Consider the following 22,908-nt stretch of genomic DNA (forward strand, 5'->3'; position numbering starts at 1 on the left):
CATACAACTTTATTATGTATTATATGATACGATTGAAAAGAATTATATACTAAAGTCACTATATATTTATATTCGACATGTTTATATGTTTAAATAATGAGATATGATCAATAACAGAACGATTGAATATTTTTATCTTATGATATGAGTGTATATATAAAGTTATAAAAGAAAATATTAATCTCTAAAAGACTTAAATTCAAATAGTCATGTTAAAGTATATGTCTGTTATTAATAGAGTAAAAAAAATTATTTATATATCTATAAAACAAATCATTTCTCACATAGCCGGTTAATTTCCTAAAATGGGGCATATGCCGATTCATATAATATTTAAAAAATTAATGAATAAAAAGGTAAATTACATATTTAGTATCTAAATATCATTTTTGTTCCGTTTTGGTACTCAAGTTTTATTTGTTTCAAAATTATACCTAATGTTTAATTTAGGTTTCATTGGGTATCCTTCCATTAAAAATTAATAGAACTATTGACATGGCATGTTATATTTTCAATAACATGACAACACCTTATAATGAAAATTTCAGCATCACCGTTAAGTTTTTAACGATAAGGTATAATGAAACATAAATTAAACGTTAAGTATGATTCTAAAACAACATAAAGTTTAGGTACCAAAATAAAACTAAAGTAATAGTTTAGGTACTAAACATATAGTTTACCCTAAAAAGAAGGCCCAAATGCCGTGGCTTTGTTTGTTTGCTCTACTTTCTTCCGACCATTATTAAGTACAAAACATTACTGATAGGTCTCTGAATCTTTAAATGTACCAAACTAACATTGGAGATTGTATATCATATCAAAAGGAGATTTAGATTCAGACAAAACTCAAGGACTCTCTGAATCTGCTAAAAAAAGGTTAAATTACATGTTTAGTACCCAAATTATCAGTTGAGATCCGTTTTGTACTAAACTTTAATCTTTTTTAAATCATACATAAAGTTTAGTTTTTGTTTCAAAATTTAACGTTAAATTTTGAAAAAGTTTAACGTTTAGGTACTAAAAAAAACCGAAATTGATAGTTTAGGTACTAAATGCATTATTTTTTAATGGTGGGTACTAAAATGAAACAAAAACTAGACATTACGTATGATTTTGAAAATAATTAAAAGCTTAGGTATTAAAACGATCTAAATTGATAGTTTAGGTATTAAATGCATAGTTTACCCAAAAAAAAAATCTTTTCCTGTGTATACACATTTGAGAAATCAAGTTTTGGGGGACTTTATCTAGAAGCAGTCAAAGGACTATTAAAGACTCCATCATCTTCTAAAATGCAATTTGGCCAAAACCCCAACAAGGCTTGCTGTATTATAAGTGTAAGCCTCGGTTTGCATGAAATTCTTCCTATCATCACTGAATTCATCTTTTCGTTAGGCCCTCCGATAAGTGCCCCGACAATAACATTGGGGTTGGTCTTTTCTATGAAACCAATTATATACCCTTGAGTGCACCTTATGAATCCCTTGTTCTGCCATAGGATTCAATTGATCCTCCTCTATGGTGCTTTGAGGGTACCTTGAACGTATCGACCAAGTAACTCGTGGCCTTCGGATTCTCTCCAAGATGTAATCAACTTGGGATTTCGCAACACGCGACTTCTTCCGATCCTAACTCACCGCGTCGCATATCAACTTCGATTCATGTTTGGAGATGATCGGAGTATATGGTTAGAAGAAATGCTGCGTTCGATACGTATTGCATGTGTTCCATTGTCGGAGTACAATAGACTCCCGGGGTGCGTTTCACATTACTCTCGTGCTCTTGTTAAGGCAAGCACACAAATAGTACTCGGCCTTTGAAACGATATTGTTTCAATACAAGCTCGAATGCCAGTTTCCTATGCTTTTCTTCCACCAACAACTGCATACACATAATGAAATGTTACCGAAATCGACCGGAAATGAAACTTTCGTATAATCAATACAACAGAACTTAAAAAGTGTGAAATTTTATGTTACCATTGAAGCAATGATCTGAAGACAGCAAACTTACATCCCAACTGAACTCGTTCATGGACCAAGTGATCCCACCAAATCATTTGCCTTGTCTAAAGCATAACTCAAATAAGCCTCATGTCGGTGGCTTTGTATAGCCACAAAGCTGCCCACAACAGCTCATCTTTGAACCCACTCACCGACGGATAGTACCCTTTCACCACCCTTACACTTTCATCATACTTCCCTCTATACTTGTACCCTAACTCAAACAACTGCCATAAATTTAATTCCAAAAATAGTTATTTACTTGTGTTTTTTAACCAAAACCAAACGAAACAAAAACGTAACATTATGTATTACTTTTTTTAAAATAATTAAGTGACCAAAACAGAATTGGTGGGATGACCAATATGTAATTTACTCAAAAAAAATAAAATATTAATTATAAGCATAAAATTAGTTAATTACTTGAGTTTTTGGTTACCAATAGCACATACTAAATGCAATATGTAAAGAAAGATGGCAAGGTTTACCTGTTGTGCATGATGGAGTAGTAGGTGAGAGTAATGTGGGTTTGTTTTCCTAAACACAATGGAGGCGGATGCCATTACTGCAGCCGTCTCGCCTGCAACATCCGATCCTGGGTTCTTCTCATCCACCTTGTAGGCTTGCCAGGATGTCATGTCCTCGGGCCGCTGCCAACAGTAATGATCGGTGTCGCCATCACCCACCTGACCTAGTCAAAAACTCATTGTCATTGAATATACCAAAAACAAAGGTGGTTTAATTTATTCATTGCTCTTACCTCGGCCCATAAGACGTTTGGTGAGTATGTGTTGAAGAATCGGGAAAAGTAAATGAAAGAACACAAGAATTTTAACGAGGTTCGGCAATGTGTTACGTCCTCGGTGCCGCGGCGCTAGAAATTTTATTCAATGTCTCATAGGTTTAGGTTATATCTCTATTTATAATAGAAAATCCTGGTACATAATTAAAAATTAACCATGTACCATACCGCGGGGGCTGTGCCCCAGCACCCCAACCACATAATCGTAACCCCCACACGAGACTTTATTTGTAAGGATAGTTGATGTTCGCTGCATTCGCTTCGCTCACTCCACTCCATCCCCTGTCCTCTTTACCGGTATATTTATGAGTCATACCTTACAAATCTCCACCTTGGCGAATATCCTACCTTTAGGAAACATTCAATGTGGTTGGGTTACCTTACTTCTTTAACAACTCGAAACATTCAACAAGTCCAAGCAATGCTTGAACTTGTCTGTCGTAACTGGCTTGGTGAACATATCAGCAGCATTCTTATCAGTATGTACCTTCTGAAACAAAACCTCTCCAGATGCAACCAACTCTCTGATCATGTGAAAACGTACATCAATGTACTTAGTTCTAGCACGATATACCTGATTCTTAGCCAAGTGAATAACACTTGATTGTCGCAAAGCAACTGAACTCCACCTTGCTGAACACCCAACTCCCTCACTAAACCAGTGAGTCATAAAGCTTCTTTTGCAGCTTCAGCCGCTGCCATGTATTCAGCTTCAGTTGTAGATAGTGCCACAACAGATTGAACAGTAGACTTCCAATAAATAGGTCCTCCACCAAGAGTAAAAACATACCCTGTCATAGATCTTCTATTATCAAGTCACCTGCATAGTCTGAATCCACATATCCTAAACCAAAGGATTACCCCTTGATACCAAAAACAATACATGTCCTATAGTACCCTTTAAGTATCGAAATATCCACTTGACTGCTTCCCAATGTTGCTTACCAGGTTTAGACATATACTTACAAACTTGACTAACAACATGAGCTAAATCGGTACAGTACATACCATAGCATACATCAAGCAGCCAACAACATTAAAATATGGAACCTTTTCCATATCTTCAGTTTCTTATCTGTTTCGGGCATGTTCTGATGAGAGCTTAAAGTGATCCGCTAATGGAGTGCTAATGGTTTGCGCTGCTCATCGCAAACCTTTCTAGCATTTTCTCAACATAACCCCGTTGAGATAGCCACAGTTTCCTTGAGTCTTTCCCTGTAAATTTCCATTCCAAGAATTTTCTTTGCAGCACCTAAATCTTTCATATCAAATTCCTGACTCAATAAGGTTTTCAAACCGATAACATCATCCATGTTCTTCGCAGTATCGACATATCATCAACATACAGTAACAGAAAAATAAAAGAACCATCATCAAGGCTCTTAACATAGACACAACAATCATACTCACATCGGTTTTAGCCAATCGTGATCATATAGGAGTCAAATCGTTTATACCACTGTCTTGGAGACTGTTTCAAACCGTACAAAGATTTCTTCAATCTGTAAACTAAATGCTCGTTTCCAGGTGAGTGCAACCTTCAGGCTGTCGCATGTAGATCTGTTCCTCTAAATCACCATGGGAAAAAGCAGTTTTAACATCCATCTACTCTAAATACAAATCCCAACTAGCCACCAATGAAAGTTCTGCTCGGATTGAAGTGTGCCTGACCACAGGAGAAAAAAATTTCATATCAAATTCCTGACTCAATAAGGTTTCAAACCGATAACATCATCCATGTTATTCGTAGTAATCAACATATCATCAACATATAGTAACAGAAAAATAAAAGAACCATCATCAAGACTCTTAACATAGACACAACAATATACTCACATCGGTTGTAGCCAATTGTGATCATATAGGAGTCAAATCGTTTATACCACTGTCTAGGAGACTGTTTCAACCCGTACAAAGATTTCTTCAATCTGCAAACTAAATGCTCATTTCCAGGTTGAGTGAAACCTTCAGGCTGCCGCATGTAGATCTGATCCTCTAAATCACCATGCAAAAAAGCAGTTTTAACATCCATCTTCTCTAAATGCAAATCTCAACTAGCCACCAATACAAGTACTGCTCAGATTGAAGTGTGCTTGACCACAAGAGAAAAAAAATTCATATCAAATTCCTGACTCAATAAGGTTTTCAAATCGATAACATCATCCATGTTCTTCACAGTAATCAACATATCATTAACATACAGTAACAGGAAAATAAAAGAACCATCATCAAGGCTCTTAACATAGACACAACAATCAATCTCACATCGATTGTAGCCAATCGCGATCATATAGGAGTCAAATCGTTTATACCACTGTCTCGGAGACTGTTTCAACCCGTACAAAGATTTCTTCAATCTGCAAACTAATGCTCGTTTTCAGGTTGAGTGAAACCTTCAGACTGCTGCATGTAGATATGCTCCTCTAAATCACCATGCAAAAAGCAGTTTTAACATCTATCTGCTCTAAATGCAAATCCCAACTAGCCACCAATGCAAGTACTGCTCGGATTGAAGTGTACCTGACCACAGAAGAAAAATTTCATATAATCAACTCATTTCTGCTATGAAAAACCCTTTGCTACCAAGCGAGCCTTGAACTTCTCTCTTTTTTTTCTGTTACTACTGGTTCTTTATACCCATTTGCAACCAATCGACTTCTTACCCTCAGGAAGGGGAAACTAACTCCCATGTACGATTGTGATTCAAAGACTCCATCTCCTCAACCATGGCAGCCATCCACTTGTCGTTTTCCTGACTAGTAACTGCATCATGAAAAGTAATCGGATCGTCATTGCTAATAGTAAGTGCAAAATAGACCAAGTCTTCAAAACCCAATCTGTTCGGAGGCTTTATATTCGTCCGTCTCACCCTGTCTCTGGTGAGACTATAATCCTGCAAATCATCCGTAGCGGAACCACCAGAAGTCGGTTGAGAAGTTTTTATTTTCTCAACTGGAAACTGCTCGAAATTCACCACTGTTGTGCCTGTCTTCTACTACAACATGGACTGTTCACCAAAAACAACATCTCTACTGATCACAATTTTCTTCGCAAATAGATCCCAGAACTTGAATCCTTTGACACCTTTGTTCGCGTGTTGTGAGTACTATAAATTATACGCAAATAATGTGAAAGTATACATAATCGCTCAAGTAATATAATGATGAGTGAGTATCGTCTCCACAGGGATTGGGTGAAATTACTAAAGTCTAACCAAAGCAATGCACTAAATTATCAAAGTATAGTTAGTCTTGATATATACAAATGTCACGGTAATGTAAATATGTATGCTGATGGATATGTAGTGATGGTCTGATGGTGTAGCAAATGGAAATGCAATGGCAATGATGGTTATTTAATGTTGAGTATGGTGAAATGTCAATGCAATGAAAAATGGTAAAAACAGTAAATAAAGATAAAATGAAAAGAAATAATCCTCACGTGACAAGCTTCCAAGAGAATGAATGGTAGGGATTGATCTAAGGATGCTAAACTTATTTCTCAAGTATATTTAAGCTAACTGGTCTTTACTTACTAGACAGGGCTTTCCTAAAGTGTTCTAAAGAACCTAACAGAATAGGATGCCAAGGCATCTACTCTCACTCAACGATGTTGGCCAGCCTACCCTATTGATAAAGACACATTTTTTAGTCGTTGAAATCCTAGCCTAGCTTCTTCCGAGATCTAAGGGATTAAGTTATAATATTCCTAGGCCGGTTCAAAGCCCCTTGAAAATACTATAACCATTGCTTATGAGGATCTTATCTTGCGTTTCTTCCGAATACCTAACCTTCATCTAAGAAATGGACATTTCCATGCCTCTTACAAGCCTAGATGGTGAAGCATTCATAAGCAAAGCAAATAAAGAACCAAAATAAACTTAAATATACTATTAAAAATAAAGTTCAAACAACCATTAAATCAACCACCACCAAATAAGTTAGTTCATGGTGGGGTTCAAAATATCCAAACACAAAGTCATGAAAATATTTGTTCCAACAACCCATAAATAAATATAAAATAGCAGCAAAAAGGGAAGTTGAGAAGAAGCCTTCGACGAGCCACCGGAGGTCTCCTCTCGGCCACCGTGAACCACCTAGCTCGCTAGCTCCTTTCGGCTCCTAGCTCGCCACTCCTTGGAGCTTTATCAATGGAAGAATATCCAATGAAGAAGAAGGGAAAAGGAAAATAAAAATCTAATTTTTGCTACCGTATGTGTCCTCCTTTTTTTCCACTTTTTTCTTCCCCATGAGGTGTCATATATAATAAAAAATATCTAGGGGTAATGATGAGGTTGTTGGGTGCAAAATACCCCTCATACCCCTAGAATCACATGTTGGGTGTGAACCTTATCCTCCAAGTGGTAGTGGTCATTTGGCAGCTTTGGCAGGTGGTTACAGCAGTCCTTCACGTGCAGAGACAGTTGTCCAGTGCCAGCTGTCCTTATGCAGAGATATATTTTTTTGTCTTTTTCTGTGCCAGAAATGCCAAGGCATTTCAATCTGCTTTAGCAACGTGTGATGCCGTGACATTGCTTCCCAAAGAATCCTTTTGCTTGCTATTCCCTGCACACCACAAACAAACTGCACCATTAAGAAATAAAATAGCACAACCACCACAATGCACTATATGCAACTACATGATCCTAAAATGCCTAAAATGAGCTTTTAAACAAACAATAACTTAAGTGAAAAAGGCCTTAAAAGTAGCCTTTTAGGAAGTTAACAACCTTCCTTGTAACCCAGAAAAATGCACTCCTTCAATTTTGCATCAAGTTTGGATCTCTCATCAGCAGGTACATGCACATAAGCAGGACAACCAAAAATTTGTAAGTGATCAAACTAACTTCATGACCAGTCCATACCTCTTCTGCAACTTTCCCAGCCAATGATGCCCTTGGCGATCTATTGATAAGATACGCCATGTTAATAGCCTCAGCCAGAAGTGTTTGGGAAGCTCCGCATTCAACCGCAAACATCTGGCTCTTTCATTCAACGACCTGTTCATCCATAGCAATCTGACCAACTTGACCTTCCAAAGCTCTCAGAGACGAGCTATGGCTTTGAAGTAAGGCGCCTTGACTATGAAGTAAAGCTCCTTGATTCTTAATTAAAGTAGAATGGTCTTGCAACATTGTCTTCGTAGTGGATATGAACTCTTGAATTGTAGCTTCCAATGAACTCATGCTTGCTGAAGATGAAGCTCCTTTATTGGAATTATGCCATGGCATAGTATTTGGTAACCTTGAGGCTCATTTTGATTCTGTTGTCGAGTAGGTTGATTAACATTGTGGGCTCTTGATTTCCCCATGAAAAATTGGGATACTGAAGCCATCCAGCATTATAAGTGTTAGAATAAGGATTGTTGTTGCCTCGATTATAATTACTACAAAGTTGATGGACTCATGGTTGGTTGGGCATTCGCTCTCGTGATGATTGCCTTGGCATAACAGACATGCCAGGCTAGTTGATTTCACTTCCTTCACATCAGTGGAACGTTATAAGGTCTTCAACATATTAGTGATGGCTGAGAGTTGAGCGGACACCGAATCCTTGGTATCTAACTCAAATGCTCCAGGTGTTCTCATTCCACTCCCAAGCCTTGAGGAAGAAAACTGATAATCATTATTAGCAATTTGTCCAATATAGCAAACGCCTCAGTAGGTGATTTATCCAGCAATGTCCCATTTACGAGGCATCCAGTAATCCTCGTGGGTGCATTGACTCCATTATAGAACATGACTACTTGAGTCCAATCATGAAAACCATGATTTGCACACTTTCGAAGCAAACTCTTGTAACGATCCCAACACTCATACATGGATTTGTCGTCGCCCTGGCAAAAAGAAGATATTTCATTCCTTAGCTACGTATTCATGTTTGGTGGATTGTACCTCAATAAGAAACTCTTGCAAAGATCGGCCCATGATTCCATAGAACCGGCTGGTACACCACTCAACCAAGCCCTTGCTCGGTCATGTAACGAATACGGAAAAAACTTTAATTTCAGAAAATCCTCATGCACTCCTTCTTGGCGAAAAAAATCACAAAACTTCCAGAAAATTGCGAATATGTTTCCTGGCATCTTCAGTTGGCATACCCCCAAACTGACCAATAGAATTCAACATGTTGAACATGACTGGTTTCAGCTCGAAATGTACAGCTTGAATTTCAGGTGCCACAATCCCAAGATTCAGATCATCCAGTATCGGATTTAAGTGATCACAAATAACGCGCGGCCTAACAGCAGGATCAGCATTGTCTAATGCCGCGGCATTATGATTTCCATCATCCTGACCAATGCCTTGGTTTCCAATTTGATACACATTTCTTTGAGCACGTCTTCTTCTTCTAAAGAGTCTTTCAATCTCAAGTTCTATTGGTTCCAAAGGCTCTTCAGAATTTCTTCTAGGCATACACTAATTAAACCTGAAAATAAAACAAAAGTATCAAGTAAACTATACACAAATAAAAATACAAAACAAAATAAAATGCTCTGGCAAAACTAAATAACTTCAGGCTGCCAATGCCGGAAACGGCGCCAAAAACTTGTTCGCGTGTTGTGAGTACTATAAATTATACGCAAATAATGTGCAAGTATACACAATCGCTCAAGTAATATAATGATGAGTGAGTATCGTCTCCACAGGGATTGGGTGAAATTTCTAAAGTCTAACCAAAGTAATGCACTAAATTATCTAAGTATAGTTAGTCTTGATATATACAAATGTCACGGTAATGTAAATATATATACTGGTGGATATGTAGTGATGGTCTGATGGTGTAGCAAATGGAAATGTAATGGCAATGATGGTTGTTTAATGTTGAGTATGGTGAAATGTCAATGCAATGAAAAATGGTAAAAACAGTAAATAAAGATAAACTGAAAGAAAATAATCCTCACGTGACAAGCTTCCAAGAGAATGAATGGTAGGGATTGATCTAAGGATGCTAAACTTATTTCTCAAGTATTTAAGCTAACTGGTCTTTACTTACTCGACAGGGCTTTCCTAAAGTGTTCTAAAGAACCTAACAGAATAGGATGCCACGGCATCTGCTCTCACTCAACGATGTTGGTCAGCTACCCCATTGATAAATACACCCTTTTTAGTTGTTGAAATCCTAGCCTAGCCTCTTCCGAGATCTAAGGGATTAAGTTATAATATTCCTAGGCCGGTTCAAAGCCCCTTGAAAATACTATAACCCATTGCTTATGAGGATCTTATCTTGCGTTTCTTCCGAATACTTACAAGTATTTTAGCTTAGGATTCTTCCGAATACCTAACCTTCATCTAAGAAATGGACATTTCCATGCCTCTTACAAGCCTAGATGGTGAAGCATTCATAAGCAAAGAAAAATAAAGAACCAAAATAAACTTAAATATACCATTAAAATAAAGTTCAAACAACCATTAAATCAACCACCACCAAATAAGTTAGTTCATGGTGGGGTTCAAAATATCCAAACACAAAGTCATGAAAATATTGTTCCAACAACCCACAAATAAATATAAAATAGCAGCAAAAAGGGAAGTTGAGAAGAAGCCTTCGACGCGCCACCAGAGGTCTCATCTCGGCCACCGTGAACACCTAGCTCGCTAGCTCCTTTCGGCTCCTAGCTCGCCACTCCTTGGAGCTTATCAATGGAGGAATATCCCAAGGAAGAATTGGGAAAAGGAAAAATAAAAATCTGATTTTTGCTACCGTATGTGTCCTCTCCTTTTTTCCACTTTTTTTCTCCCCATGATGTGTCATATATAATAAAAATATCTAGGGGTAATGATGAGGTTGTTGGGTGCAAAATACCCCTCATACCCTAGAATCACATATTAGGTGTGAACCTTATCCTCCAAGTGGCAGTGGTCCTTTGGCAGCTCTGGCAGGCGGTTACAGCAATCCTTCACGTGCAGAGACAGCTGTCCAGTGCCAGCTGTCCTTATACAGAGATATTTTTTTTGTCTTTTCTGCGCCGGAAATGCCAAGGCATTTCAATCTGCTTTAGAAACATGTGATGCCGCGATATGCTTCCCAAAGAATCCTTTTGCTTGTTATTCCCTGCACACCACAAACAAACTGCACCTTTCCCTCAAACAGCACCATTAAGAAATAAAATAGCACAACCACCACAAATGCACTATATGCATGATCCTAAAATGCCTAAAATGAGCTTTTAAACAAACAATAACTTAAGTGAAAAAGACCTTAAAAGTAGCCTTTTAGGAAGTTAACATACCCCCAAACTTAAGCTATTGCTTGTCCTCAAGCAATGGATAGTAGTTACATAAGTAAAATGTCATGGCAATGTTTGACAGTAAGACAGTAGGATAAAATTGAATTTCAACCCTCAGAAAAAATAGGCTTCAATATGCTAGACTTATCAAGAATTCAAGTACTTTCCCTAGGTCAAGATCCTTTATGGTAGTGTGTGTGCGTGATTTTATCCAATCTATACTTAGCAAACTTAGACTATTTCTAATCAAGCCCCCTAGTTTTGCCAAGGCATTTACTTATTCATTAAGCACATTTTTACTCCCTTTTCTTTGATTTTTTAATGTTGTTACGAAGGGAGTCAGCTCATCACACCTACTCTCCCACACTCTACATGAAAGGGATCATACCTTCCACCCCTGAGTTAGTTAAGTAGAGTCATCCCGTGACTACTTTCATTCACTCATATGAACAAGGCTGCCATTATTCAAGAAAGTTCCAGGCAATGCCACGGCAAAGAGGAGTGTCCCTCTACAGCTATGCCTAAGCATTTATTCACAATTTCATTTTTAAGGGAGTTTGTTTTTTATTTTTCTTTTAAGCACAAAACTATATTTCAATGCCAAAACTAACTAGTGTTCTTTCATAAAATTTTCTAAATTTTCTAAGTATAGATAACATACAAATCGTGTAAAGTTTTTCACAAAGAATCAAGCCCTAGAGTGAGTTCTATCATTTTCAACAGTCATTTATATTCAGATTCTAGCCTAACATTATCATCATCGGGTATCCTCAAAACATTTCATCTAACTTTCCTACCATTTTCTGATGTCATGGCATAAACCTATGCTAATGCTATCATGCATATGACCTACCAAGAACCATACCTCCCCCAAACTTAAGGGAAGCATTGTCCTCAATGCTGAAAGAGAACTATACTAAATATAAAATATATGCCATGCAATGAAATGCAACTAAATGAGAATGGATGTAAGAGATGTACCGCAATGAGTGCGTGGTGTTGCCTTGGAGGTGCTAGCAGCTCCTCGTCTGGTGCGCTTGCGTATAGGTGCTGGGCTGGACTCGGATGAAGTGGAGTAATAATGCGCAATATTGGAGCATCCAGCTGTGGTCTTGATGCGTTTGCCACTACGTTGTACATGTAAAGGATTGGGTGCAGGGACGGGACTAGGTGATTCCTCGATAGGGACAGTGGGCGAATATTCAGGAGTCTCAGACCGGTGTATATCAGGAGTAGGGTCATCAACTGGAGGATCGGCTACATCGTGCTCAGGCTCTGGAGATTCCTTGGCATTAAATGCCGACAGAATTTCGTCTGAGAAACCAGGGAAATTTTGTTGACCGTGGGGAATAATTTCTTGAAACAACGATTCCACCACAACATCTCGATGCTTCACATATCCAAAGAAGTTACGGATGTCACCGTGTAGAGCATGTAGATGAGTCTGAGTCTGCATCACAGCTTCCTCGAGAGCAAGTAACCTTGCCTCGTCATTTGATTGTGTAGTACCTGCAGATTGCTCATGAACAGATTCTTTAGATTTAGGATTTTCAAGTCCTAATAGTAGTGGGAGTCTGGCTCTAGTGATGCCCGATAAACCAGGTAAAATTTCATCAAAAGCATTTTCCTAAACTTTTTTCTTACGACATAAAGCAATAATTAAGTTAGGAAACACCAAAGCACTTGCCTTTTTACCCAAACAGTCGTTAACTTGCTGAACAATAATGCGACCCACATCGATCGGACGGGATTCCATTATAGAATGTAAAAACAATAAGCGTGAAAGTGATACCGTCGTGTTGTGAGAAGTCGACATGAGTTTATGCTTAAGGAAGTGATTCCATAACTTGGCGCGCGGCTGAAGATGTTCTCGGTTGACCGAGTATCGAATCGTTTGACGCCCATTCCACTCAGTGTTTTCAAAACAAAGGTCCTCCAAGACCCCATCGTATGTGTTGCTATCAGCCTCCTCTTTGAACTTGGCATGGTTATCCACAACATCCTGCAAATGAAAAAACGATTAATAGCATAAGGTGTAAACGGATCTGCTTACCGCGAACGAAGATGGAGTGTTGGTTGGGCTTGGAAATATTCGCGTAAAAACTCCTTACCACCGAGGTATTCACCGAACTAGGATGATGGGTAAATTTCTTCCACTTGAGCGGTGTCACGATGTCTAACATCGGGTCCAAAACCACCATTAGTTACTCGGTAAAAAAAATCCTAACTCAAAATGATAAGGAAGAAACTTTTGAAAGCTTTAAAAACTTGGATGTATTTTGGCTATGGAGAGAATAACAAAAGAAGAAGATGAATGAAGGAAAGAGAAAAAGTAAAAGTTAAAATGAAAGAGAAAAATTAATAAAGAAAGAGAAAAGAAAAAGTTAAAAATTTAAGAGGGAAAATGTGTGATAGGATGGTTAAGAAATGAGTGAGTGGGTGGGGGTTTGTGCGTGGATGGGGAAGGAAAAAAAACTGCCAAAAGGTAATGATGGTGATAGGACAAGTCTATGGAAAGAGAAAAAGAAATGTCAGAAATTAAATTAAATAAAAAAAACAAATCAAAAGAATATCTCTCCAATTAATGCATTGTCCTTTCCTCCTTTTGGTAACCGCTCCTTGCACGGTTTGCAGCACTGTGGTCCCTACAAATCATATCAAAAATTAATTACAAAATGAAATAAAATAAAAATAAAGAAAAACTTAAATTTTAAATTTTATTTATGTACAGACACAAATTCAATGCCGTGGAATCGAATTTTGGAATTTTGGTTCTCCTCTGGGCACGCTTCAGTATCGTGCAGACGTAACACATCCTTGTTGTGTGGTGGTGGAACTCTATTGTAGGCTTTCAGACGCTGACCATTGACCTTGAAGATCGTCCTATTGTCTATTCTCTTGATGTCAACAGCTCCATGGGGATAGACATAATGCACCTCAAATGGTCCTGACCATCGAGATTTGAGTTTCCCAGGAAAGAGTTTGAGTCTGGAGTTGTAAAGCAAAACTTGTTGCCCCTCATAAAAATGTCATGGTATCAGTTTCTGGTATGCCACTTCTTGGTTTTCTCCTTGTATATCCGAGCATTCTCACATGCTTGTGCTCTAAACTCTTACATTTTGTTAAGTTCAAGTAATCTCTGCTCCCCAGCTAGTTGAGCATCGAAATTCAATCGCTTGATGGCCTAATAAGCTTTGTGTTCAAGCTCAACCGGGAGATGACAAGCTTTACCATACACCAACTTAAAGGGTGACATCCCCAAAGGAGTCTTGAATACAGTTCTGTACGCCCAAAGTGCTTCATCCAACTTTGACGACCAATCCTTACGCCTTGGGTTCACCACTTTCTCTAAAATCGCTTGATCTCGATTAGATATCTTGCTTGGCCATTTGTCTACGGATGATATGCCGTGGCAATCTTATGTCGAACTCCATATATCTTCAATGCCTTGGCAATCAACTTTGTTGAAAACATTTTTGATATTTCGATATAACAAATTAAGTTAAATGAATTTTAAGATTTTACAAATGATTTTACAATTTTATATTCGATTCAATTAACCGAATATCAAATTATTACTCCAAGTTTTCAAGATCAATTTTAATCCCTACTAAATGTGTAAAATTGTGATTTGTACTTAAACTATTTTGAAACAATTTTCACAAAGTATTTTGAACCAAAAACAAGCCTAAATCAATTATTCAAAGGCATACACCGATGCATCAGTACATGCATCGATGCATCAATGAATTAATTGAACATCGAATGCATTCCATGCACCGATGCACTCTCCATGCATCGATGCACTCTGAATATTTTCAAAACATCGAATGCATTTGATGCATCGATGCACAGCCATGCATCGATGCATCAGGCTATTTTTCAAACATTGAATGCATTTCATGCATCGATGCACACTTGGTGCACCGATGCATCAAGTATTCCAACGGTCAAAATATTTGAATTTTACACGAATGCACCGATGCATACTTGATCATGCATCGATGCATGAGATGCTCCACCTAGAAAAATTAATTGTTTTCACACTTAAACGGCTCTATTATCCCCACTAATTATCACCAACGTTCAGAATTGATTCAAGGGGTATTTAAACAAGTTCTGGAGCCATTGATCAAGAACAAGAAACATCAATCAACTAGAATCAAGAGAGAATCAAAGAGAAAGCATCAAACCTCAAGTTTGAGTATTTCAAGCCTATTTTTCATCCAATATTCATTTGCTTTCAAGAACACTTTTGTACTCAATTGTATTTATCCTTGAGTGTTCTTTTTCTTTGTTCTTGTAACCCCCTAGACCCGGTCTGTGAGTTAGACTCAAACCTAAGTTGTCACATATCCCATTCAGAGGTTTTTTTTTTTTATCTTACAATACATTATATTAATAATACAGATATGTCCAAAATTATAGCAAATACATGTCACCAAACATAACTGAAAAACATATAGAAATATATGTTCGTACAAAATAAGTAGTTGATTTCCACTGATGCCAAATCTGCTAGCTTACTGTCTGCTACTATCTGAAAAAGGGTAAAAACTACAGAATGAGCTAAAAAGCTCAGTGTGCTCCATACAGTATATAAGAAAAATATACAGATAAAATCTTTCAATGAAATCGGTTTATGCAATATGTTTTTATTTTTATTTTTAAAACATGAACACTACCCCCATCCGTTCACATCATAGTTGTGTAGGTTCCCCAGAACCATACACCCAACCGCACATGCCATTTAGACCCTGAGCACAAAGCCGAGAAGTCTGCAGATAATCTTCCTTCAACAATACCCCCCAAATGACAATGAATGTATTAAATTGAAAACAATGATTAATCACTTAAAACATAACAAATATTTCATACTTAGAAACCATATGCAGAAATACGGAAATCAGAATTCAAATCAATAATTCAGATATCAGATAAGCAGATCTCAGAAATCGATATGAAATACCTTAATTCAGAAGTTATATCAGAATATACAGCAAATCAAATATCAAATACTCGGTATTCAGATAAATTATTTAAATCAGTAATATAATACTGTTAGGAAACACACCTGTAACAGTCTGGGAAATCAGATAGGGAAGCCTATTACTGGGTATGTCGATCACGTTCTGCTGCAGCGCTAGACCCTACGAATTGGAAAAATCCTTATTGGAATCCTAATATAAATAATCTAAATATTATTTAAATAATATACTGAAACCTACGGGTAATTCTCGTATACGCGGTTCAGACTGATCTGACGAATGGATAACACCGGACCTAATTGATCCTTGCTCAGGTGAAACACGAGTACCTTCATAAAATATTTTGTCGAATCAATTCCTTAACCAAAACTCTTAAAATAATCAAAACATTAAGATACTAAGCCTTTTGAGTTCACATGCTCGATTTGGGAATTTGGGTCAGAATTTGGCAAAAATAGACTTCGGAATCAAACTCAGGACGTTGAAAAATAAAGTATGACCTTTCGAAATTTCGAATTCTTGGTCAAAATTAAAGTCAACGAGGTTGACTGACGATTTGGAGACTTTCGGGTTTGAATTTAGCAAAACGGACCCCAAAACGGATTTGGAACGTCGAAAACTATCAGGATAGGTATTCTTGGTCAAAAACAAAGGTCGTCTAATAGCTGGTCAAAGCCGGTCAAAGTTCTGGTCAAAGGAGGTCAACAAACTGTCAAACATTTACACAAATAGAACCCTTTTTAAAAAATTACCAAAATAGCACCCATTTCGAATTAATTCCCAGAATAGCACCAAAACCGAATTAATTCCCAGAATAGCACCGGTCAACGGTCAACGGTCAACGGGTCGGGTCGGGTCAACGGGTCGGGTAAACGGGGTAAACGGGTCGTGACCGGTCAAACCGGTCAAAAACCGGTTCAAAACCGGTTAAACCGGTCAAAACCGGTTTCCAGCGTTCACTCGCCTGCGGCGGCGCGTGTGGGCGCGTGCGACGTCCTCCGGGGCTCTAAAAATCACGGAAAAATTTCTAAAAATTATTTGAGCGATTTCGAGATACTTACAAAGATCGGTTCAAATTTTTGAACGGCGGAGAGCTCGATTTCGACTCGGCCGAATCTTTGACTGATCCACCTCCCACGCGCCGCCGTCAACGGAGATCGAGGATGACACCGGCGGACTCGGAACGGCACAAGGAACACGATGGTGCGGGAGGTGTCGTAAAAGGAGCAACGATCGACGATGAATTTAGGATTTTCTAGGCGATTGAGCTTAAAAAAAACGTCGATGCTTTGACTTGAAATTCACGACGTTTGGCAGCGTTTCGCTTCAATTAAATTGAGGGGATTGTTCCTGACTCGATAACGAACACGATGGTACTTTCAAAACGACGATCGGAATTCGGACGGTGTCAGAATCGTCGTCGGAAGTTGAGGTGCGTGGGGTAAAAACTTAGCAAATTGTTCTGGTATGAAACCAGAATCAATTTGCACGCATATAAGAAGAAGAACAATCTGCCGACACTCCTTGGCATTATTCAGTGATTGGTCACTGAATTTCCTCCACTTTTTAAAACATGCTACAAGTTTTAAAAACTTCCAATTAAATCCTCAAATTTCACCAATTAACTTAATTAAAACCTCAATTCCCAATTAAATATTATTTTAAAATTTTCGGGTTGTTACAATTCTCCCCTCTACAAGAAATTTCGTCCTCGAAATTTACCTTATGAAAACAGATGAGGAAATTGGATCTCCATTGACTCCAATGTCTCCCAAGTAGCTTCTGAGGGGCTACTATTACTCCACTGAACTTTGACCATTGGAATACGCCTATTCCGAAGAACTCGCTCATCCCTCTCTAAAACCTGAACAGGCTCCTCCTCATATGACAAATCAGGTCTCAGCTCTACCTCATCAACCTGAATGATGTGATCTGGATCTGGACGGTATCGCCTCAACATAGAAACATGAAAAACATTATGAATACGACTGAGCTGGGAAGGCAACTCAAGCTGATAAGCAACAGGTCCAACTTTCTTCAGAATACGATACGGCCCAATAAATCGCGGACTCAGTTTACCTTTACGTCCAAATCTCAATACCTTCTTCCATGGAGATACCTTGAGAAAACCTGATCTTCAACCTCAAACTCGATATCCTTACGTCGCTTATCTGCGTATGACTTCTGCCTATCAAATGCCTCTCTAAGCGATCACGGATCAGTCTGACAGTATCTTCAGTTTCTCGAACCAAATCTGGACCCAAAGTTTTTCTATCATGTAACTCTGTCCAACATATAGGAGTACGACATCTACGTCCATACAGAGCCTCGTACGGTGCCATGCGAATACTTGCCTGATAACCATTATTGTAAGCAAACTCAGCTAATGGCAAGAAATCTTCCCAACTACCACGGAAATCAATCACACAGCCCCGTAACATATCCTCCAACACCTGAATCACTCGCTCAGACTGTCCATCAGTTTAAGGATGAAAAGCTGTACTGAAATTCAAACGAGTACCCAGAGCCTCGTGCAAAGCTTTCCAGAACCTGGAAGTGAATCTCGGATCTCGATCAGATATGATAGACAACGGAACACCATGAAGTCTAACGATCTCAGAAATATACAACTTAGCCAGTTTATCCAGAGAATAATTAACCCGAATAGGGATAAAGTGCGCTGACTTGGTGAGTCGATCAACAATCACCCAGATAGAATCCTTTTTGGAAGGAGTTAGAGGAAGACCAGTAACGAAGTCCATCGTAATACGCTCCCATTTCCACTCAGGAATCTTAATTGACTGTAATAATCCAGATGGATGTTGGTGCTCTGCCTTAACCTGCTGACAAGTCAAACACCTCGCCACAAAATCTGAAATATTTTTCTTCATACCAGTCCAAAAGTAGCGTTCTTTGAGATTATTGTACATTTTGTCCCCGCCAGGATGCATGGCATAAGGACTACTATGAGCTTCCTGAAGAATAACCCGTCTCAACTCATCATCTTTAGGGACGCAGTAACGACCGTGAAAACACAAAATACCATCCTGATCCACAGTATACTCCGAACTCGATCCTTGCTTAACTTGTTCAATAATGGAAAGCAACGAGTTATCAAGGAGTTGTTTAGCCTTAATCTCCTCGGCCAAAGTAGGTTTAACCTGTAACTCTGCTAACAAACTATTATCATCAAATAAGCTCAAGTTGGCAAATAAGGCTCTGAGATCTGATATCGCCTTACGGCTCAAGGCGTCTGCCACTACATTAGCCTTCCCTGGATGATATTCTATCTCAAAATCATAGTCCTTTAAAAGCTCCAACCAGCGACGCTGTCTCAAATTTAATTCTTTCTGAGTAAGTAGATACTTCAGACTCTTATGATCAGTATAGATATAACACTTTTCTCCGTAGAGGTAGTGTCTCCAGATCTTTAAAGCAAAAACCACAGCAGCTAATTCCAGATCGTGAGTAGGATAGTTACGCTCATGCGGCCTTAACTGACGTGACGCATAAGCGACAACTTTCCTATCTTGCATCAAAACACATCCTAATCCAGAATGAGAAGCATCACTGTAGACAGAAAAATCCTTCCCAGATTCAGGCTGAATCAACACTGGGGCTTGAGTTAGAACAGTCTTCAATTTCTCAAAGCTAGCTTGTTGGTCCTCAGACCAGACAAATGGAACATCTTTCCTTAATAGTTTCGTCAGAGGAGCTGCAATAAGGGAGAACCCCTCAACGAAACGACGATAGTAACCAGCTAAGCCCAAGAAACTACGGATCTCAGAGACGTTTCTAGGTTGCTTCCAGTTCAGAATAGCCTCCACTTTGCTTGGATCCACCTGAATGCCATCAGCGGAGACGATATGTCCAAGAAAAGTCACTTCGCTGAGCCAGAACTCACACTTGCTCAACTTAGCGTATAGCTTATTCTCCCTTAGAGTCTGAAGAACAATTCTTAAATGCTCCTCATGTTCTACTTCACTTCTAGAATACACCAGTATATCATCAATGAATACAACTACAAACCGGTCCAAATAAGGTCGAAACACTCTATGCATCAGATCCATAAAAGCAGCAGGGGCATTAGTTAACCCGAATGACATCACTAAAAACTCATAGTGCCCATATCGAGTACGGAAAGCAGTTTTCGGAATATCCGAATCTTTCACTTTGAGTTGATAATAACCAGATCGTAAGTCTATCTTTGAAAAGATAGAAGCCCCTCGAAATTGGTCAAATAGATCGTCGATTCTGGGCAGAGGATATTTGTTTTTCACCGTGAGCTTGTTCAGTTTCCTATAATCGATACAGAGTCTCAACGTCCCATCTTTCTTCTTGACAAAGAGAACTGGGGCTCCCCACGGTGATACACTAGGTCGAATAAATCCCCTGTCCAACAACTCCTGAAGTTGAACTTTCAGTTCCTTAAGCTCCTTTGGGGCCATACGATAAGGAGCCATTGAAATCGGGGTGGAACCAGAATAGACTTCAATCACAAACTCGACTTCTCTATCAGGAGGTAATCCAGGCAACTCCTCGGGAAAAACATCAGAAAATTCCTTGACAATTCGGATGCTTTCAATATCGGATTGCGATCTCCTAGTGTCCAAAATATAAGCAAGAAACGCCTCGGAACCCTTCCTGATCATCTTCTCCGCTACCAAGGCAGACACAACATTCGTCAGAAATCCCGTCGTTCCCCAATCATTACAATCTTTCGATTATCTGGGGTCTTCAGAACAGCTCTCTTAGTCTCAAAATCAATATTTACTCGATGTTTGTCCAACCAATCTACGCCAAGAATCAAATCGAACTCTTCAAAGGGTAACTCCATCAGGTCAGCCAGAAAAATCTCCCCATTGATCTCTATAGGGCACTCTCTAAAAATACGATCCAACACAATAGATTGACCTAAGGGACTTTGAACTATCACTGAACGCTCAGTATTCTCAACAGGAATATTTAGACCCTCAGAAACGGAATGTGATACATAGGAATTTGTAGAGCCACTATCAAACAATGCAAAGTATGGAACTGAATGAATAGTAACAGTACTGCAGTCACATTAGGCCCATCTCGATCTTGTCGAAGTCTAGCAGTGTAAACCAATGCAGGTTGTCTAGCCTCAGATCTGACTGGACCCCTACTCTGAGATGCTCGGCCTCTATTAGCCGATCCAGGTGCTCTCTCCTGAGTACGACCACCTACAGGAGTCTGAACAGTACTCTGAGTACGAGCGGGAGTACGAGCTGGTGTTTGAACTGTAGAAACTGACACTGTGCAATCCCTTATAATATGGTCACTAGAACCACATCTAAAACATGTGCCAAATTTTCTTCTGCATTCCCCCAAGATGATGTTTCCCACAGTAATCACATGTCTGCAAAGGTTGCAACCCAGAAGATTCACCATGTCTAGTAGACTGAAAAGTTGAAGCACCAGATGCAACAGGTCTGACACTCGCACCGCCTCTCTGAAAGGAATCACCCCTGCCTCTCTTGCTAGGATGTGCAGAAGAATTAACAGAACCAGAAGGCCTCCTGAATCGGGTTTGAGCTCGATCACTATCTCTCCGATGCTCCATACCCAGTCGCTCTATTTCCTCAGCAGTCTTGGCTATCTCAACCAAAGCATCAAAATTCCTCTCTCGGTGAGTAGCGACTCGACTCCTGATTTCATACCTGAGTCCATTCTCGAACCTCAAGCATCGATCTGTCTCAGTATCCACAAGTCCAGGAGCATATCGGCTCAATCGGATGAATTCAACCTCATAATCCATAACAGACATATTACCCTGCTCCAGATTCTGAAACTCCTGGCGTCGCTCCTGCAGATATCTCTCTCCGATGTAGCGACTTCGGAAGCGCGTCTTGAAAAGATCCCATGTTAATTGGTTCCTCGGAATACTACCAGAAATGGATTGCCACCATCTGAAGCTTTCTTTCTTCAACATAGTTAGGGCCCCCTTTAACTTTTGCTCAGGTCTGAGGTCCATCTCATCCATAATCCTTTCTGTGTCCTCCAGCCAATACTCAGCGTCTGTCGGAGGTCCACCAGTAATACCCTCGAATGGTACTACACCAGCAGCAACCAGAGAATTTGAAATCTCCACTGCAGTCATGTTACTAGGGGCTCTAGCAGCTCTCTGAAACATGCGGAAGATAGCTCTATTAATGGCGTCTTCATTCATCTCAGAATCCTCATCTTCAGTGACGGGAGGGTCTCTCACAGGAGTAAACTGATCATCATGAGAAAGAGTCGTATCTACTTGCTGAACAGGAGGATCACGTGGTGACATCGGATCATCTATCGTAACAGAAGGTCGAGTGACTCGCCCTCTACCACGTCCACGTCCTGTCCTACGACCTCTAGCAGTATTCATCGTTGGATCTATAAGGCTCTACAGAAGAATTTGAAACATATGTCAGATTAGCATCAGGGATCTCGATAAAACTTTAAATCATAACATAAGGTGACATTTTTTTTTTATTTCTTAAAAATTCAAAGTTTAGGACCATATATAGTCCGAGTGTTTAAAACCGAAAGCTCTGATACCACCAAATGTAACCCCCTAGACCCGGTCTGTGATTTAGACTCAAACCTAAGTTGTCACATATCCCATTCAGAGGTTTTTTTTTTTTTATCTTACAATACATTATATTAATAATACAGATATGTCCAAAATTATAGCAAATACATGTCACCAAACATAACTGAAAAACATATAGAAATATATGTTCGTACAAAATAAGTAGTTGATTTCCACTGATGCCAAATCTGCTAGCTTACTGTCTGCTACTATCTGAAAAAGGGTAAAAACTACAGAATGAGCTAAAAAGCTCAGTGTGCTCCATACAGTATATAAGAAAAATATACAGAT

The 22,908-nt window shown here is 39.0% G+C and overlaps 1 pseudogene; it reads right to left on the reverse strand.

Annotated features, from left to right (window-relative positions):
• Positions 1 to 1,246: 1,246 nt before the first annotated feature.
• Positions 1,247 to 22,908, reverse strand: part of LOC120159035 — a 42,110-nt pseudogene continuing 20,448 nt past the window's right edge.

Source organism: Hibiscus syriacus, unplaced genomic scaffold (genome assembly GCF_006381635.1).
Source record: "Hibiscus syriacus cultivar Baekdansim isolate YM2019G1 unplaced genomic scaffold, ASM638163v2 tig00111339_pilon, whole genome shotgun sequence".
Taxonomy (NCBI): Eukaryota; Viridiplantae; Streptophyta; class Magnoliopsida; order Malvales; family Malvaceae; genus Hibiscus; species Hibiscus syriacus.